This window comes from Haliaeetus albicilla, chromosome 6, assembly GCF_947461875.1.
Source record: "Haliaeetus albicilla chromosome 6, bHalAlb1.1, whole genome shotgun sequence".
In the NCBI taxonomy this organism is placed as follows: Eukaryota; Metazoa; Chordata; class Aves; order Accipitriformes; family Accipitridae; genus Haliaeetus; species Haliaeetus albicilla.
The window spans coordinates 41851543-41872019 of NC_091488.1; the positions used below are offsets into that span (position 1 = coordinate 41851543).

The 20477-nt window shown below is 40.3% G+C and overlaps 1 protein-coding gene across 1 annotated transcript in view; it reads right to left on the reverse strand.

The window, feature by feature from the left end:
* ZBTB20 (zinc finger and BTB domain containing 20) overlaps window positions 1-20240 on the reverse strand; it is a 513942-nt gene extending 493702 nt beyond the window's left edge. The window contains exon 1 of the mRNA XM_069785795.1: window positions 20164-20240. The gene's annotated coding sequence lies outside the window, so the exon portion shown is untranslated. The remainder of the gene's footprint in view (window positions 1-20163) is intronic.
* Window positions 20241-20477: the final 237 nt, after the last annotated feature.

Sequence of the window (20477 nt, forward strand, 5' to 3'; positions counted from 1 at the left end):
ATGGAAACAAAGTGTACCAACTTCAATGCTACTCTTCAGTCAGGTTTTGCAACGAGCCCGAGTTAGATATTATTTTATGGTCAAAGGGCTCCTTTTCTATGACTTTCTTTGCAATTATTAGCTAGGACTGTAATATTTGGTATTGCTACCAAGATGGTCTATGATTCTGTAATGAGAGATCCCCTTTGTAATATCTGTGCAATTAGGCATAATTAAGTTTGTCAGGGGAACTTCAATTTCCTGATTTTTGAGTAAATAAAGAATCAATGTTAATATTGCAGTAATCAGTACTAACTAACATTTAATTTGTTTTGTTTCAAAATCAGAGGTCACATTGTGAAACCATTTGATAGTATGCAATAACAAAAAAAAAAAAAACCAACAAAATAAACAGAAGTTGGAATAAAGATAACTTTATATTAACTGGTACTTTGCTGTTCTAGTGTTTCATTTGTTGAGTTGTCCTGAAGCCAACAAAATACCAGTAAGAATCAGGATACAAATATGACTTAAGTACTCTCTGGTGTGGTCTTGGAATGAACTGACATTTGTTTTTACCACACTGTGATAACATCACAGATGTTAGAATCATAAATGCCAGTATACCTTAAAGCTTTCCGTTTCAGAAAGAAAGGTACTGCCACTACAGCTAAATGAAGGTCTCGACTAGCTTCAGTAGACCATTTGTGGGCCACGCACCAAGAAAGAGACAAAAATCATGTCTGATAGAAATCCCACATAAATATCAAACTATACATCACACATCCATCCAACTGAGTAAGAAAGACTGAGTTTCAATCTGGAATTTCTAGGGATTCATGTAACAGAGCTGTAACACACCACAAAAATTCACTGGGGATTATCAGATACGGGCTCATGGGGGGGGAAATTGGGAGTGCCCTGTTAAAAGCTGCCTGGTGGAACACATCTATTCTCAGTCACAGGAGCTGGGACTGGCTGTTCAGGCACCGCACCCAGCTCACGCATGCATCTAGTGCTGATAATCATTCACAGTTTAAAAATAGGTATGAGAAAGGTAGTCACAGGGTTATAATGAATAGAATTTATGGGGCATTACTCTCCCAAACTGCTGTTTCAATCTAAACACTACTCTGGGCTTGAGGTATCAAAATGTGACAACAATGCTCAAGGTCTCCATAGCAGGAGTATCTCTTTTCTTTTCCCTGCCTTATTTCTTGAAAAACAGTAAAACGGTAAATAGTTTTAACATTTAAATTATTGTCGATAGTCTTCAGAGTCAACACTGCATCAAACATCCAAGACTTCTTGTATTGGGAGGCTGACTGCAAATAACCAAGTGTCAGCTCACATCTAGTACAGTCTTTAATTAGAACCTCACAGTCAAGCAGGCTACAAGCTTTTTATTTCCTAAATTAAAGCTGTAATTTTGGAGCACAAGTAGTCAACCACCGGGGAAAAAAGCACCAGCTTACCATACTGCTGAAAGTCAGATCAATCTGACCCCTGTCTCAAAATATGAAGGACACAAATTATATCATTTTCTGGAGAAGCCACAACATAACAATTTTTATGAGTTTATGGTGTTAGGTACTTAATGATGTTGGAAGTTCTTTGGGATTACTTTACAGGCTACTCCTCCGAGAAAAGAAAAGTTATGTGCAAGACAAATGAAACCAAAAAATTGACTTACAGGCTCTCAGTACTATCCACAGGTCTCAAAGCTCAAGATTATCCATCCCTATCTACAGCAAGAGCTCCCTTTCAGAGGAACAAGAACATTTGCTTCACAATAGCTCAAAGGTGTTCAAATCCCTACAAGATACTAACACTATATGCCATCCATTTTAATGGAAAATAGATGTCCAAATTCCCAAAGACAGCCCTTTTACCACTGGGCCCAAAGGAACAGATTACATGAAAATATCTTTTTATCACAAGAGAAGACAGGAAAAAAAAATTCCAATTAAAATTGATGGAATTGATCGAAGAATGAAAGCCATCAAGGAACAGAGAGGCAAAATGGGGAATAAAATAAGGGAAAAGTGCATAAAGTTATCTTATTCCTCTCTAGGAATATAAAAAACCTTCCTACAAGAGTAGAAGAAGATATTTGCAATTTGTTTTCTAACAGCTAAAAGAAGTGTAGATTAAACACTAGGAAGCATGTTGAAAATTGTGGCAAAGGCAGACCATAAAGTTGGAGGTAAAACACTGTAACTTGAATTACTCCATTGTCATAATTAAATGGCCAGGAAGCACTCCAGTGTTTTAGGAGTAGCTGTAAGCACCCCTAACTTCATGGATTTGAGTTTGAACTGAAGTCCTTTCAGCTCCAAAAAAAATTCCTCGCCAATACTGCTTGGGCTAAAAAAGAATTTCCTATAGCTCCAGTCTTTATGCTTATCATAGATACCTGCATATGTCTGGGAAGAGCTGTTGATTGTGGCATGTAATAAAAAAAATTACATAAAAAACCACGGTTGCTTTGCAGCTTTAACCCCGCTCCTCTTAGTGTACCTTCATATTCCAAGTCCTTCCTGCTAACTAGCCTTTCAGTACTCGGTTGTCTCACGTGCACTCAAGACTAGATCAAGCCCTGGGAATTTCTGAGCAGAGCTCTGGACCTACGACCATCCTTGTGAGGACAAAGAAGCACTCAGTGGATGAAGAGGAAATCATCCCACACAGTTACTATCCCACACATTCTCCCGCTGTGGCCAGGCTCTCAACCCACAGAAAGCTTCTTGGGACTTCCTGAAGTACCTGATATTCCTTCTCACTCTTAAAGCAGTATGTGTACCCCCCCCTTTGAGAAAATGTCAATAAACAATTTAAATGAAGTTTTACTTTTGAAACTGATAGCTAGATTTTCACTTAACAGCACTACATTTAAGACCACACAGAGGGGGTAATACTGGCACATAGACACATACTACTTTACAGCCATGAGAGAGACTGACAAAAAAAAAAAAGCAACGCAGGAAAAAGAAAAAGCAGTAAGCTGTAGAAGACCATTAAATATGCCAATGACAAATATGAACAAAAGCAGCACAAATTGTATGGTACTGGTAAATTAGCATATTTCTCTCTTCAGCAACTGGAAGCATTAGAGGAACGCTAGCTTTTAGGGAGGCGCTCCTCATGCCCTGTGCTTTAAACACCAAACCAAAAGTCACACCGATGTGATGGATGAGAGAGAGCCCAGACAGACAAATCTACAGGTTGCTTCAAAAGCAGAAATATATTCGACCCAAGACATCAGGTCTGCATCTACTATACCACAAGTTACAGTAGAACTCCCCTCAGTCCCTCACAATGGTCCTAGCAGAGATGTTATTGCATTTTGCTGCTGTAGCTTCTATCTAGTTTGGCCAAGAGTCCATGAGTCATGATACCTATATTTACAATGATGTCAGATACAGGAACAATCCAGTGGCATTTTTCTATTAGTGCTGACTATGCAGGATCTGCCACTTAGAAACTTTTACATGAAAATAACAAAGAATAGGAGCATGTGATGCTTGAAAAATTAGGCTCTAATTTCAATCTGTAAATGAAAAATTTAAACATTCTAAAACTTAATAGAGAATTGACAAGAGTACAATGATTTCTGTCCATCGTAAAAGACAGCAAAAAATGTACACTTTTGCCTACCTACTTACACAGGGAATAAGCAATGCTTTCAGAGCCTGATGAGAGAGATGCTGCTAGCTGATGGAATCATTTGTCCTCAGATGCTAACAAGAAAGTAATAAATGGAACGAGTTTTGAACATGAGCTTACAATATTTTTAGGACCTAAAACCTGCCATTAAGTAGCCTGAGTATTCTACAACAAGGGTCTAACAAAAGCTATCTCTCAGGTTTCAATCCTAACTATTAAATCCAGACAGCAGGTTTCTTGCTCTACTGTTAATATTAAAGATACCAGTGTTACAAACTGGAGCTTAATGGTTAACATGCATAAGAATATTCATTTATTTGACTTCAAAAGAAGTTGAACAAAGCAACAGGAAACAAGTGCATGCATGTACCAAACTAATACAAAACCCAACATAATTCTTTAACAGTATAGTGTAGGCATTGTCAAAAATTGTTCAAGAAGAAGTTAGGATGAATTCACATCCGTCTCAAAAAGTGCAGACAATTCATTTCTGCAGACCCTTCAAGATGAGATGTTCTTTTAAGTGAAACTACTGAAGCAGAACTCTGATGAGTTTGATGATCCTGAAAGTGAGATGTTTTTAGTGCTATCATTATAATTATTAAACGTAGCTGCAATGACAATTTAAATCTGTGTTCCAAACCTCCCAGATGCTCTTCAACATTAGACACCTTTGTGTCTTGAAGACCCAGAAATAAGCTTACTAGTTGATTATGCTATAAAGAAAAGCTCTGCTTAACAAGACAGATGCAACCTTATTTTATCTTAATGATATTGCCTTCAATGGAACACAAAAGGAGCAATTGTAGCAATGATTGAAACATTTCTTTTAGCGGCTTGTAAATTCAGCTGTCCACTACAAGAATCTCCAAGTGAAGAAATGGGGAAAAATAAAAGAAAAAGTAACAGCATTGAACAGTGACATAAGTGCAGGTTGGCTAGGTGAACATGACAAATGACCTCCTAATGGCCACAAGCATACAGACAATGAAATGTATATCCTAGTATGCTGCTATTAATTCTGTCCCAAAATGAAAACCACAAATATTGGTGCAGTGTCACTGGAGATACCATCCAAGAACAAAGAGAAAAACGTGAGAAAGATGTCTTTACTATTTGGTTAGACAACAAAACCAAAATTGAAACAAGAACGTTTAAAATGATTTCTTCTGCTTCTGATATACAGCTGCTCAGTGCTGTATTTCAACTACACTGAGTGAAAACGTACAACCAAACTCTCCCAAAACTGTACTGCAGAGCCTAAAGACAAAAATCACTCCACTATCACCAGTAGCCTGGCTAACTCGAGTGAAAAAGGAAGACTGATGTCCCTGGTTCCCAGAGACACTTGTGTTCCTCTCAGGAACACGTGCCTCTACGTTTGCATCAACAAGTGTCTTGAAATTTGCACTGAGAACAAGAAGGACTTTGATCAAAAAATAGCACACATTTTACTCTGCAAGGAACTTTAGAGAGAGGTTCTAAATTTACAAAAGCAGTTGAAGGAGGTTTCAGAGGGACTTGACAGATTACAGGCTGATGACACTACCGTTACAGCCTCAGTGGAAATGTGGTTTGATCTAATTAACAACAAAGAACTAGAACCACTGAAGAACAAAATTAAAAAATTATTCAAAGACACTTGGAAGCTTTCCATTTCATAGCCACCAGGACTGATTCCAAACACAGACGGATGGGATTAAACCCAGGATAGGATGTCGAGGTTGGGACAGGCACAGAACATATTCCAAACACCTCAAATCTTCTCAGTTTAAAAATTGAAGGTCCATATTTTTGCCCTAAATATGTAATTACAAAATGGATTTGATTGAACACAATTAATTTAATCATGCAGGTGGAAAATACAGATGTTAAATTAGGGCAGACAAGATGGCTGAACTTAGAAATGCTGGATTTTAGAACAGATGCATTGCTGTCCAGCCAACTCAGCATCACTTTTTACACATTTTTAGTTTATTCATATTGCTTTGATTGAAACTGTGTAACAGCGTAGGTGCTAAAATCAAAGAATCTGGTGAAGTGCACTGATATGCAGAGTTAGATATAAAGCCTCACAGACCTAACTTTTTTCACAGACTCCGGAGACCAGGAGAATGTTCTTATTTTTTAATTACAGAATCACAAGCTTTACATTCTAGATAATGTGTCGTTTTGTGTTTAAGGAATAAATATGCCTGTAAAACAGATTGCATCACATGCATGCACTGTTTCAGTGGATAAAATACTACATTTGAGTGTTTTTTCCAAGAGGCTTTTGCAGAAATAACCAAAAAAGTAACGCCGGGGAGAAAAATTCAACTCTAATATTTTGGCTGCTGTTTCCACATACAAATTTTCTCTCCACACCCAACAGAGAACACATACCTTAGCTGAACAATTGTGAGTGAGCATATGTTAGCTATGCCAATATCCCGTGGAAAGTAACAAAAGCCTTTAACTTATTTTTAACTGAGAGAAGTGCATAACTAAGAAAGTTTGTGCTTTAGAATTTCAAGTCAGATTTGGGATTACTGTATTTCCCTCTTTGGGAAGTTGTATGATTACCAATCTTATAATTAAAAAAGTAAAAGTTAATGAGAAAACATGTTAACGTCAGATGATTTACGTGCCTATTAATATTATAAGTGTATTGGGAAAAAAAAAAGGGGGAAAAGGAAAAACCCGTTGTGTAATCCAGTTCTGATGAAATACCGGACAATTTTGAGACTGATAAAAGTGAGTCACTGCCAACTGACTCAGCATGACAACAGGAGTTCATTGTTGCCTTCGGACCGAAGGAAGCAAGCAGCCAGTTGGTTCAAACTGGATTTGTTCTTTCACTAAAATGTGATATTTCCACCATCTTCTTGTTCTCCTTTTGCATCTTCCATCAGACCCTCTAGTGTCTCCAGTACATACTGCATTTATTAAGCCCTGCACTATTCAGCTAGCATCAGATACAACACACATTAAGCCCTCAGATGCAGCATGTTACAAAATTAACTTAAAAGGCTGGAATACAGCTCCATTTTTAAGTCCCAGTATATTTATATTTCACATATGGTTTTCGCTAGGCTATTCACAGGGGGGACTATAAAGCATCTCAACATGTGAGGTACTCTTGTAAACTCCACTATGTCCTCAGTTGCACTTACTGTCCTCAGGCATGGGGGATGTTGTACTGCAAGTATTAATATGGATATACGTGCCGCTTGTTACATCCACATCTCCCCCTCCCTGCTTGTAGGTTTGGCAACAGCAGGATGGCTGAATTCAGCTCAAAAACTGGAATTCCTGTTAGTCTCCAAGGCTTTCCAAAGATTGCCTTCTGCTAGTCACTGCAACTTCCCCCGGCACTCTCTGAAGTTAACAAAACAAGGAGAGCTCAGGAGCTCCCGTGGGACTTGGGACCCTTCAGAATCTGGGCAACGGAACTAAACAAAATATACTGCACCCATCCTTGAGATCTCTCAGGACTGGAGCTATATGAGAAGGGTTTTTAAAAATATTGTAATAGGGTGGATTTATACTGTTAAGACACAGGACTGACCAAGAGGAAGGTTCACCTGTTGCATAACATTGTATAAAGTGTACAGAGTAATGTTACAAAATCTGGTTTGCGGCTCTTTTCCTTCAATATGCTCAAATCTCAGTCTCATCATTCATTATTTTCTGCTTTTCTCATTAAAGCTGCTTCTCCTGAAGTCTGTCAGAAATGTGAAAATCCCTTTTTTTCCAAAAGAGATTATTAGAGTCTTAAAAGTTTACTGATTTAACTGCAGCTTACGAGAGAATCCTGGAAATAAAATTAAATTATTTTTGAGAAGAAACAAGCAACAAGAAAGGTCCATACTTGCTCAAGCAGCTGAAGCATCCCCAGCCATTATAACTTTTTAAAAAGCATATTTTGCCAAAAGGAACTATGCCACATCAAAAATTATCATGCCAGGAGAAGGAAACTCCTCACAACTGAAGTACAAGATTGGTAATCAACAAACTGGCTTATATTCATGGTAACTTCACAGGTGACTTCGACTAAGTCCGTCAACATCTCTAAATCTGAGTTTATCCATCAGTGCAAGAGGCTACTAATGCTTCCCTATTTCAGGAGGGTGTCTTAAAGCTTAATTAATTGATGTTCATAAAGAACTCGGATTCTCAGATGAGAGGCATCAGAGAACACCAAAGTATTATTAATCTCAGGTGCCAAAAAATTATCCCTGCTCTTGCATGAAACAGCTCTGAAATATTTGTAATTTCTATGGTAGCAATATCCCCAGTTCAGTTCGCAAATGATGAGAGTTATCCAAGTAAAATAAATGTCTGGTCATCAGAGTAAACAAAGACATCATTTTACAAGTCCAATCTAAATTGTAGAGATAATCAATATGAGAATAGCAGTGCCCACAATGAAACCTGTATTAATTATGAAGAGAGTTTATGAAAGAAATTAATCATTATTATGGAGTTCGCTGTAGGAATTTAATAGCATGAGCCAATTCTACATGACTCTTATGATGCTTGAGGTCAAATATGCTGAGTTTGAAATAAACTTTAATCTACTCTGAACTAACTTTGTATAAAAAAAGAAAGCTTCTCATAAGTTCCACAGTACTGCCCAAAATAACAAATCTGCTCTACCCCATAAGTGCGTGTGGTCTGATATGCCATCCTGAAAATAGATTCTAATGTCTCTCTTCCCTCTCCCTTTTTTTTGTTTAAATTAGTGCTATAGGGAAATTATATACACTGATTATAAGAGAAAATTAGATATGGGAGATAACAAATATATTTTTAAGCTTACTTTGTTGTTTTGGTTTTTTTTTTCTTAAGTAACCACCCTTCCAAAATAAATGCAGCAATGTTTATGGAAATAAAGAAACAAATTATAACAATTTTAGGTAGCATACCGCAGTCAAATAAATACCATTTTCTAATAAAACAAACTGGGAGAAACCCTAATAGAACTTAACCCATAGTAACCAAAACAAAAACTCAAGAGACTTCCTGTTCCAAAATCAGAGCTGTTCTTGAGAGCTAGAGATTCATATCCATCGGTCAACTTCAGTATTAATCAATGAATCCTTTTTGTAAGATTATGAATTCTCAGGGGAGAGGCTGTGACTGGAAGTGTTGAAAATGCTCAATGTTGGCTTAATTCCATCTCCAGTCAGGTCCTGGTTGTCTTCAAAGGGAGAAGAGCTAGACTGATGCTGAGAGGTTTTGAAAAGCCTACCCTTTGTATTTACTTGCTTTTGTGAAGTACTTCTTCAAACAAATAAAAGCAGGAAGACGTAAGTAATGAGCCCATCATACCTCTGAGGTCCACGCATGGCAAGAACTCCACGGGTCAGAAGTGGACAGAGAATTCTTGGGGAGGTTCTTGTTTGGGGTACTTCTGAGCCTGCGTGTGTTCGTGAGAGGAAGGAAGGTAAGCCACTGGGATGCAGCCAAGTCAAAAAGGTTGGCTACCCCTACAAGTGCACAGAGAGGTGCCGCAGAAATAGTATCTTCTTGCTTTTGCAAAATATGGGATTAGCCATTTTGGAGACTACTAATAATGTATGCGAAGCTTACAATACTGTCAGTAACAATTAGGTATGCAAAAGGAAGAATGAACGTGTAAAATTTTACAAGAACAAACGGTCTCCAATTAAAATAGTCCAAAAGAGCTCAATCTGAATATTTTTCTGAGCTTCCTTTGTTGATGCCGTAGATTTCTTCGTAGTTGTACAATTCTGCAAGCTAAAATTCTCTTGGCAACTACAGACTTCCTTACTTCTGATCTCATCACACACAGATGGCTCAGGCTTGTAAAATATTATTAGGGGACGTGTTGGAGTGGCCTGAACATGGGTCACTCCAGCAGCGTAATCTGACTCTAACAATTTCTCTGGACTTGTATAACCTTGAGTTTACCATTGTTTCCCAAACTGCAAAATGGGAGGAGAGTCTACCTCCTCATGAAGTGATGAGAACGTGATTTAATATACGTACAACTCTATAAAAAAGGAAAAGCGTTACTGCTATTTGGGGAGAGTAAGACAGGGTCATGTGGCCTTCAGTTTTTACTCTCTTCTCTGAAACAAACACCGACACAGATATAAATAGTGCCTGCAGAAAAGCAAGGGGTGAACTTCTGCTTGGTTTTTTAAACAGTTTGTAGCTTTTGCATGTAAAGTCTGTTTAGAAGAGATTTGAATAGTTTAATAATTAAACCAAAAATCTTTAGTTCTAAAAGTATTAACATTTACCAGAGTAGATTTTTTTTCAGTGGTGTCATAAATTCACAGTATTTACCCACCAGTTCTGGTTTTCATAACAAGACTGTGGTTTTTATTTTGATCACTGGTTAATTTATTGCTGCAGCACATAATTTTGCTTTTCTTTTGGAGGTTCTGAGGAAAAGTAATTCTTTACAGACACTGTTCAGATGGTATTTTTCAATTAAAAACACTTAAAGCAGAAAGGGACGGTTGTCTGGTGGGGGACTGAAGATCAGAGTTCAATGCTTGGCTCTACAATAGACTCCCTGGGGAAATTTTCAAAGGCACAAATGGCAGGTTGGCACATCACTCCCATACTTGCTTTAGTGGGAGTTAGTTGCCTCTGAAAACCGCTCTTTCCTTTCCCTGGATTATCCCGATCAAGTCACTAAATCTTTCTGTATCTCGGTCTGCAACTGCCATAGTGGGAATTCTAATATTTTGTTTCCTTCACCTTTTGCCTGACTTGCCTATTTAACTATAAGCTTCCTGAGACAGCGCCTCTGTTTTACAGCATGTAAAATAACCCACACCAGTGGACAGGGCACTGGTCTCACCTGGGACTCCTAGTTTCTGTTAGAATACATGCATGCAAATAATGTTAATACTAATTGGGAATCTGGAGAGTATTAATTTAAACTGTTTTCCCAAAGCCCACCGTGCTTTCCAGGAGCAGTACTGCACTGGTAAAAAGCGCCAGATTACCAGCCCAAGAGAATGGCATCCACAGAACAGGTACAGGACAGCAACATGGGGTAAATGTCTCCCACGTGGCACCACAAAGATGACCCCTTCATTGAAAAGGGGGATTATGAACCCTCTTCATCTCAATCTCTGATTTCTGGTTACTTCAGGCCAACCTGTTCCATTTTAGTCTACATTCTTTGACTGACATGTTACATTTTAATAAAACAAAAAGCGAAGCCTAAACAAGAAATGTCCATGAGGCCTTTCAGAAAACAAACTGTGAACCTGAGTATGCATTTGCACCACGAGCATACACATACTCAGCCGCTGTGGTAACACAAACAGTTCTGTCGTATTTATCCTGCAAATCAGGACTAGGCAAGACAATTTTTATTTTCAAACCACTAAGGTAAAATTCTCAAAAATATGACATGTGGAACTACTTAAAGGGCAAGAATGACAATATAGTGAGTAAAAGTGCATGACAAGTAAATTCAAGGAAATATTGATCTGTATTTGTTTATCCAAAAAGTGGAGCGCCCCACAGAATTATTCAAATAAAACTGATAATTATTTTTTCTACTCTACTGAACTTATATGCGCTGTGACCACGAGTAAAGATAAAAAACAATTCCTATTCCATGCACACTCATTAATTACCTACTACCCTACCAGGAATTACCGAGTTTGCCAAATGAGATGAGGATAGGGCTTATTGTATTCCAGAACACCACCACTGAGTGATGATGTCTTTCAGATACCACTAGCAGTTAAACTAGGCTTCTTACCTTTGTCCTGTTGCATAAATTATTCTCTAAGCTGTTCATCTTTCTCAATGGTATCTTTATGGCTATAACCAAGATCCTAAGTTTTGTGGGCAAATTTTTTTCCTCAAGTTAATTCAGCTAAAGCCTGCAGCATTACAGTAGGAATTATTTTTTATAGAATATATTCATAAGACTAATGCATATCTTTATGTGCTAGGCACATCCTCCATTTCTTCTTGCATCATCCAGTTTATAGCATCTATGCAATCAGCCCAGTATGCAATACAAGACAGAATTCCTACAGTAGATGTAAATAATTCAAGAAAGTTTGTAAGTCTTCAGAGAGATTTAGTCACAGATCACCTGTTCACAGAGTTTAAAGAGATGTCAGAAGAGTGCCAGGATTATCACAGACCAACAATCAGAAAGGTTATAACAAAATATCAGTATTATTACAACATGGAACTGAAACTGGCTTTGATTTTGGTAAATTAACAAACTTCAAAGGGATTGGTTTAAATCTGCCAGTGGAGGAATGTTGTTTGATTGCATCATGTACTGGGATGCTGCTGCAGTCGGATCCAGAAAGAATGACGCATCACAGTCTGACACGGCTCTGATAATAGATAAGTAAACCGTAGGATTGCCAAATGAAGAGGTCAAAAAAAAAAAAAAAAATCCCAACAAAAACAAAAGAGCTGATAAAGCAAATTACACCAACAGAATTTGCAGTGCAACACGAACAAAAGAAACCCAAACAAACCTCATTCCTATTACTGATGGGATGCCCCTGTATCCCACATGGCATCATTGCAAATGGATTCTGCAGATAGCGAGAGAGACACAAGCACACAGTTCTGCAGTAACAGCAGCCCTCACAGAAGACAACCATTTGCCAGCTGAGAAACCTTGACCTACTGGCCATGCGCCTCCATTTCTATTCTACTGATCCACTAAATCAGTCACACCTTAAGGTATGTTCACAATCATGGGTGACAAGAGTCAAACCTCTTCTGTTCATGACAATCCTTGTATTTTCCTCCCAAAAGCAAAGTATGCTAAGGACATTTTTTATATGTCCGGAGGCCAACAGACTGTCACTTTCTTTACACAGTGTACCACACACATCTAGGACATAGAAAGGATTATTTAGAACTCTAAAGGAGACATTTATACCCAGTACATTTCCAAAATAAGGATGGCAAGTTGCTGAAATAACTTATTTAAAACTTTTTCTCAAGTACAGAGTGATAGAATTAGAGTAAAATCGTCTAGAAGGGGTTGGAAACACTTTCTCATGAAGCCTTAACCATCACTTCTAGTGACATTAACTTGAGCTACATGTCCCATCGGACAGCAAGTGTCAGCAAAGTAAATGCATTAGTTAAAGCTTAATAGTAGTTTGGTGTTCAATATCCTGAAATATTTAATATGTTTTTTCCCAAAGTAAACTGTTATTCAGTTTTAATGAAGACATTAACCTGCTTGATTTGTAAGCTCCTGTGGGAAGTCAGTCTAAAACACTGTCACAAGAGGTAGGCAGAAGTAACAAGAGCTGTGACAGGAAATCAAGCACATTTTACATGTTAAAAAAGCAGCCAGAAAATGAGTCTCAATATGCTCTTGTTTTCTTTTAGTTTTGTTTATTTTTTGGTAATATGATTTCTGCCCTTTAAAAGATGCCAATTAAGGCTGGTTATAACGTAGTCTGCACGTAACTGTGGGTATTGAAATCTATGTGAGTTTTCACCAACTATTTTGTAAACAAGAAGTGGTAGAATACAGACTCAAAAAAAAAGTTTGGGTCAGATTCTGAACTTCAAGACACTTTCCAGTTTCCAGCATTGTAGGATGACAGCTTTAAACTGGAATCCACTGTTACACTTTTAGTCACAGTTTGAATTTTCCGGACTGACTTTGGATACAGTCTATATTTCATGGGAACAGCCGGTTTTGTGAGTTTTCAGCTTGAAATGATAGTAATATAACAAGATGAGCAAAAATGGTGAGACCCCAAGCAATTAAGGTGGGTGTGTACTCTTCCTGAAATGCATATTGGTGGTTTGACAAGGGAGACAAGCTGGCTGCTTTGTTTCACAGTAGCTGCGTTTAGTTCATGCTGTCAAGTGTGGATTCTGACACTTAACAGTATTAATATTGCTATTTCTATTGATATAATTAGCACTTCTATAAATAATAGCTAAAGCTGCCATAGCTAAGTATATTACTGCAATCAGCACCATCAGGCCCTTCTTCGTTACACACCCTCCTGGAAATACAAGCTGATTTATCTCAACAAGAAGACAGCCACTGAGCAACGCTGTTGATTCTAGCGGCCCAGCTAAGAGCAGCTACCACCATGTGGAAGACTCTCCTAAACAACTAGTTTGTATGTGTGAGACTAAAGTTTCTCACCAGTCTTGCACCTGCCAATGTTTGAATGCTATAAATAGGGACTCTTCTTTTCAGCCGCACGATAAAAAAAACCTCGCATTGAGTTCAGTGGGTGTTATTCATACACTACAATGGGGAGAAGTCCTATGAATGTTTTGGAGAGAAACTGGACCCAACCTTTAAATTCTAACTAAATAGCACAAAGATTTTATTTATTTACTTTACAGCTATGAAACAGGAAATTGCTTAGCAAAACAGATATTGCTTCTTCTACAGAAGAGCAGCACCTGCTATTTCAATCCCTAATTTCATTCTGTTAGACTTAAAAATACTGAAGAACGACAACTTTTCTAGTGGCCCAAACACCAAACTTCAGGCACTCCCAATCTGTTTCAAAGACCTTTGCCCTTGTTTCACTGTGCCTAAAAGTCATAACTTCTACATGAGTTTTGAGAGTGTTCAGTATCTAACTTTAGATAGTTATGCTTAGTGACTGCAACTTATAACATCAGTGGGAGAGGGAAATGTGCAGAACTAGTAGTGCTGGTGGAGAAAAGACAGCCTCAGGGTCTCAAAAGATGCATGCAAAAATATAAGCAGTTAAAAAATATCTCCAGTTTTTGAAACAGTGCGTATTTTCTGCTTTCTTCATCTTCCATAAAGTGATGTGGGTAAACACCACACAAAGATTTTCTGAAGGCCAATATTTACAGTGTCTGGAAATAGAAAGCGTTACGTATAAGAAAAGCAGCCTAGATTTCTGACCGTTGTTTGTCACAAAAATGCTTTAAAAGTTTTAAGTTCTCAAGCTTTAGTCAAATGGATGTGCTAAAGGTCGTATGGGGAATTAAGTCATTTGTGCGTATAATTAGTATTGGGTGTGAGACATGCACATTTTTGAATCCTGTAAGTTCTTCCAGAAACACTACTTGCTAGCTGTAGTACTTGAACACTTAAAACAGTAAAGAGGATACTACAATTCCAAAGAACCTTTCGAATCCTGTACTACCAGTACAGCTCACTTTGTATGAGGCCAAAGCACTCACACAGCACTATGTCTTTCAGTAGTATCAATGCCAAAATCATTCCTGTATAATTCCACTGATGTCACTTCGGTTATTTCAAAGAGGAAATTCATGTCTAAGCCACGTTCTGTTTTCTGATGCAAACCCAGAATAACTACACCAAAGTTTATGAAGTGACTGACATTGGCATTTATTGTCAAACCAAATAGCCAATGGAATAATTGGCACCTGCCATTTGAAATTATTACTTGAGATATTATATACAACCATAACAGCAGCATTTCAGAATTCTCTGTGTACATACCTTTGCAGGTATTTGTGATGACAGCACTTGGTATTATTCCCGTTATACAGATAGGAAACAAAGACTGAGCAATTTTCCCTGAAGTCAAATATGCTATTCGTGGCAGAGCAGAGCGCTTCACGAGTCCCAAGTCTTAAGCCAGGAACCAAAACCAGTGAACAAGTGCTCAGTCCTCAGTATGCTTCCGTGAAAATATAAGAAGCAATAACTGGGTTGGACCCCATATTTGACGAAAAAAATAAGGAAAGATGACAAATAATTATTTGTTTGAATAAACAGTAGAAGAATCAGACCTAGAACTTTCCCTGGTATTACGAGAAAATTTGATTACAAAGTGTTGTATTTTGGTATTCCTTGAGGCACCTTTCATGAATACCTGGGAAAATCAGAGCAGAATCTGAGATCCACTGATACCGGTAAGCGCAAAATAATCTACATCCTGAAATTCATTTTTTTTTTATTCTGCTCACCCTGCTCAGGCCACAAAGTATGGGACTTCACAAAGCAATACATACCTTCGAAAATCACTTCTGGTTGTGAAAACCTGTCAATGGCAAGTATTTTCTTTTGCTTCAGAAATGCCCGATGATTCATCTCAGTATATACTGCTCATGAAAATTAAAGAACTGAATTTTGTTTTGTTTGTGTTGCTCTGATACCCAAGATCAAGGGTCAGCATGACTATGGAAGGGTAAACAAACAAAGTTTACTAAAAGCTGCCAATTTGACACACTATATTGTTTTTGTTTTGTTTTTCCATATCGTAATGATTTGTGCACACTTTCTGCAATAGCTGGCCTCTTCAGAGAGCTTGAACTGCTGGTAAGATTTCCTGGGCTACTATGTATGCAATTACAGATGAATTCTGCTTACTTAACATTAATTTGGTACTTTGAACAAATTAAAAATAATTATTTTTCCCCATAGCATCTTCTACATCGGTATCTGCAGTCACTCTGGGATCTTAATGAGCTAAACTTTCGACGTTCTGTCCGTAGTTGACGAGGGGACAGCCTTTTCCTTCACGATACACATGCAATCATTTGGGAACAGTTTGCAAATCTAAAATCCCACCTCGCTTGAAGGGATTTACAGCCTCACATGACAAACTATACTGAACAATACTGAGGCCCTGTGAAAAATAAACAAAAAGAACACATTTATTTTCTATTCCAAGATGGAAATAGTAAGTCTTGAGGGCTACCTGGAATTTGACCAAGGTTACCCAGCAAGGATCAAATCCTATTTGTCTTAGGCAGGCAGTCCTGCTGAAATCAAATAAGCTTACAGCACAGATCAGTATACTAGTGCTATGGTTTAACCTCTGAGGCATGCTATAAATCCTGTACCATAAAATAGGTGCTATGGATTAATTTCTAATCCCAAATTATAACTCCTCATTGAAGAGCTGAAAACCCAATTCGCCTCACAGATTTAAATAACAAGGATAGAACCATGCTGAGATCTTTTAAGACTTTACTTTTAAAAGATCGAACAAAATATCTTCCAGGATACTCAATTAGTGCAGTGACAATTAAACCACACTGTTTGAGGTAACAGAACAAATCATACACTATGACACAGCATCTTTTTTTTTTTAAATCTGCCTGCATATCTAGTCACTAATTTACCCAATAAATTAATTCCACAAGTGGCTCTCCGAGTCATCAGTTTGAATTATCAAGTTTCTGCTGTATTTCCAAAACAATGCCAGGCATGCATGTGCGTAGGAGGGATGGGACAATGAAGCCAATAGGTGCAGCTGTGGCCTGGGAGGCAGAAGGTCTGTTCAAACTCTGTCACTGACTGCTCTTTGACATGGGGAAGTCATTTCAGTGCTGTTTAATTCAAGGTCTTTCTAGCATATAATATTTTAGAAATGAAGTCACTCCCCAAACATTTGGAAGGCAGAGATGAGCCCTCATGAACTTTATGAAATCTTTTCCCCTCAAAATCAGAAACACGGGGAGGGGGGAGGGAGGGGGGGAAAGGAGGGGTGTGTGCATGCCAGTCTGGATTTTTTGCCTTCCTATCTTCCCCATGTGCAAAACAGAAGAAATTTCAACCTTCACAAAGCATCTTTATGCAAGTACAGGTGAAAGACAACCTCTGTAAACTCAGACTATTGAATGAGCTAGCTGGTATCTTGCACATCTGGCATCACCGTCACACGGGATGTGAACTGCTCTCCTCTTAGCCTGAATGCTAGCAACCCCGATTTTAAAGCAGGGCTTTTAGGATTCCATTCCTAACATTACAACGTAGTAACAGCAACCATGAAATCCTTGGCCAGAAGGATTTTCTTTTTTTTTTTCTTTTTTTTTCTTTTTGTTTTTTTTTGGGTGCTAACACAACAAACAAGCTACATTTTAAGACTTAAAAACCATTTCATTTTGGAAGACAAGGCATCCATATCTTTCACAACTGACTAGTCACAGATTCTACGTGCTATCAGAAAGTTTTCTTCTGCTAGAAATGAGGATTTTTTTAAAACACCTACAGATTAAATGATGAGATTTAAAATAATGCTAAAATCTTCTGTAATGTTCTTCCTGCATTACAAATGGACTATTAAATCAGTGAAGTGCCAATCAAATGCTTTTGTACTTTGAAAGAAAGGTTTAAATAACAAAAGCAGTTTTTCAGGCCTCTCTCTCCCTCGGTAGTCAGTGTCACCTATGCACTAATTACAACATATTTACTCTCTTTTCTAGTAAGATCACAATTGAATAGATTTTTCAGAACATGATTTTTAAGAAAAGTTGCAATCAGAGCCTCGTGGATTCCGGCTCTTATTAATCCAGCCTGTCTAAGAAAAATACAACGTTGTGCAGTAAACTTCAAGATATATGACAGGATTGAATAATAACAGCTCTGGATTCAGTCTCCAGCTTTAAAAATCAACTCGCTGCATGACCTCGGGTGAACCATTAATTAACTAGGGCCAAATCCTCTGTGGACTGAACACAATGGAACTAGCCAGTTTGTACAAGCCAAAGATCTGGCCCCAAGTTTCCAGAAGTTTTGATTCGGGCTGGCCAAATACTGGAATTTTCGTCCTATGAAAACATGTTCAGTTGTGTTTCAGGATAAGAAGTAAAGCTCTCACATCCTTTGTGGAATAAAAATTCCAAGCAATTCCTTTAAAGGGGGGAAAAGAAAAAAAAAAAAAGTGGAGATTTCTCAGGGAAAGATTTTGTTAATGGTGCTTTCTCCCTGTAAGCAGAAAGTGGAATTGACAGAAGTCTTCAAGGCAGGTAGCCATGAACCATCGCTTTAATTTTCTGGTCAGAAAAATCTAACTTTTTTTCCAGTAAAACTGGAACTTTCCTGCAGAAAACTGCAACTTCACAAATACCACATTTTCCACTGGGGTGGGAAGGATCCTCCCAATCAGCTCTAATATTGTGTACTCGTAGCATCTACTGAAGACAGCCTAGCTGCTAAAAGAGCTCTCGCCTGTGAGGTTTTTTTCATGTAAGAGAAGGATGACACTACTTTCCTATCATAGATTTATTTTTGTCTCAAGTTACTCCTTCTTGCAAAGCACCCCAAGATTCACAGACGCTAAACGATTCTGCATTTCTACAACATTAGCCCCATAATTTAAAGACATCATTTCTATATGAGAGTACATCCCGGGCATTCGGAAAGACCCAAGAAGGTGTTTGGATTTCAGGACTGTTACACAGTTGTAAATAATCACAGGTTTTAGAGACACTTTTTCCTCCTAAATAATTACTTTGAGAACCTAGCTTCAGGCTTCGCATATTAGTTCATTTTACCAGACCGTGACTCTTTACTTTCTTACAATTTCTCATCTGCCGTTCAGCAAAGAGGACTGCAAGACCAACAAGAGGGCATTTAACCTGAAAAATAGACTTAACTCGGCTACCAAAGGAAGCGAAGTCTGGCTAACACGACTGGCACCAAGGCAGCCCGTTTTCTAGTTCTCTTGCCGCAACGACTAGGAAATTCATTCTACCGCTGTACTCTGATTTACACATGTGAGAACACTCCCTACTGACAGGGCTAAAGAAACCCGGGTACGACACCCTGCCATCTTGGCACAAACAGATGTCTGGCACTGGAAGTACAAGAGACCGATTGCTTTTAAAGCCACTGCTGGACCCGTGATATGAAGTATCCCGACGGCTCGCTCAGGTAGAAAGGCGCTGCCAACCTCAGCGAGGATCAACGTGCATATTTTCCCCATGAGCCCGAAGGGACGGCACAAAAAAGCAGCTGAGCTCATCGCTGTCGGGAGGACGACCGACTCCTCCCCACCGCGGCTCTCCCCCGCCGCCCCCTCATCCCGCCGCCGACCGACGGCGCGGTACCGGCCGCGACCGGCACCTTGCGGCCGCCTCCTTCCCGGGGGCTGCCGTCGAGCTGGCGTCCCTGTGTCCCCGGCCGTCCCCCCCCCCCCCCCGGCCCTCGCCTTGCCGTCGCGCCCTTCACAAAAGGGCGCTGGCAACTTTTCCCAGCGGCCCGGCCAGCGGCCTTTCCGCGGGGGGAGGAAGAGGAGGAGGAGGACCGGGGGGGGGGGGTGTTGGTGCCAACTCTCCCTCCGGCCGCACGCACCCTCAAGGGAGCGGCGCCGCGGCGGCTACGCGGGCCGGCTCGGAAACTTTTCCGGGACGGGAAAAAGCTCCGCGAAGCCGCGGGAGGTTGTGCGTGTCCGTGTGTGGAGGGAGGCGGTGGGGACGGAATCTCCCTCCCTCCCTGTCTCTCTCTCACCCTTCCCGCCCGGTCCCGGCGGGACGCCTGAGGAACGTGAGGGGGAGGGAGGGAAGGGGGGGGGGGGGCGGTAGCTCCCCTGGCGCGCGCCCAGCGCCTCAGGGACGGCGGTTGGGACCCAACGGCTCCTCTCGCGCGCGCGGCCGGGCTAAACCGCTGCGCCCGCCCCGGGCGCCCCGAGAACAACCGGCTCGCGCCCCCCCCCCCTTTCATCCCCCCCCACCGCCCCGCCGTCGCCCGCCTGACGGTACGGACCGGCCGGCCCACCCCCTGGTAGGCGGTACCCCGCCGGCGGCCCCGCCCCTAACCCCCCGCTGACCCCGGAAACGCGGTACCTCTCTCATCTTCTCCCTTCCCTTCGCGCAAGCAGCTCGACACTTTCACAGGCAGCCGCCGCCGCCTCGCCGGCCCCCTCATTGGCCCCCGGCCCCCCCGCCCCGCCGGCCGGCCCCCATTGGCTCACAGCCCCGCCACTCCCGGGCGAGCCGCGCCCCCTCCGCCGCTGCCGACGACCGCCCTCCCTCCCCTCCCCTCACGACTCATGGCTAATTTGCTATAGGCGAAGCCGGGCTCCCCGGCCCGCTACGCGCCCCTCCTATTGGAAGGTGCAAGTGTTGGTCAAACGGATGGCGCCTCTCATTGGCCGGAG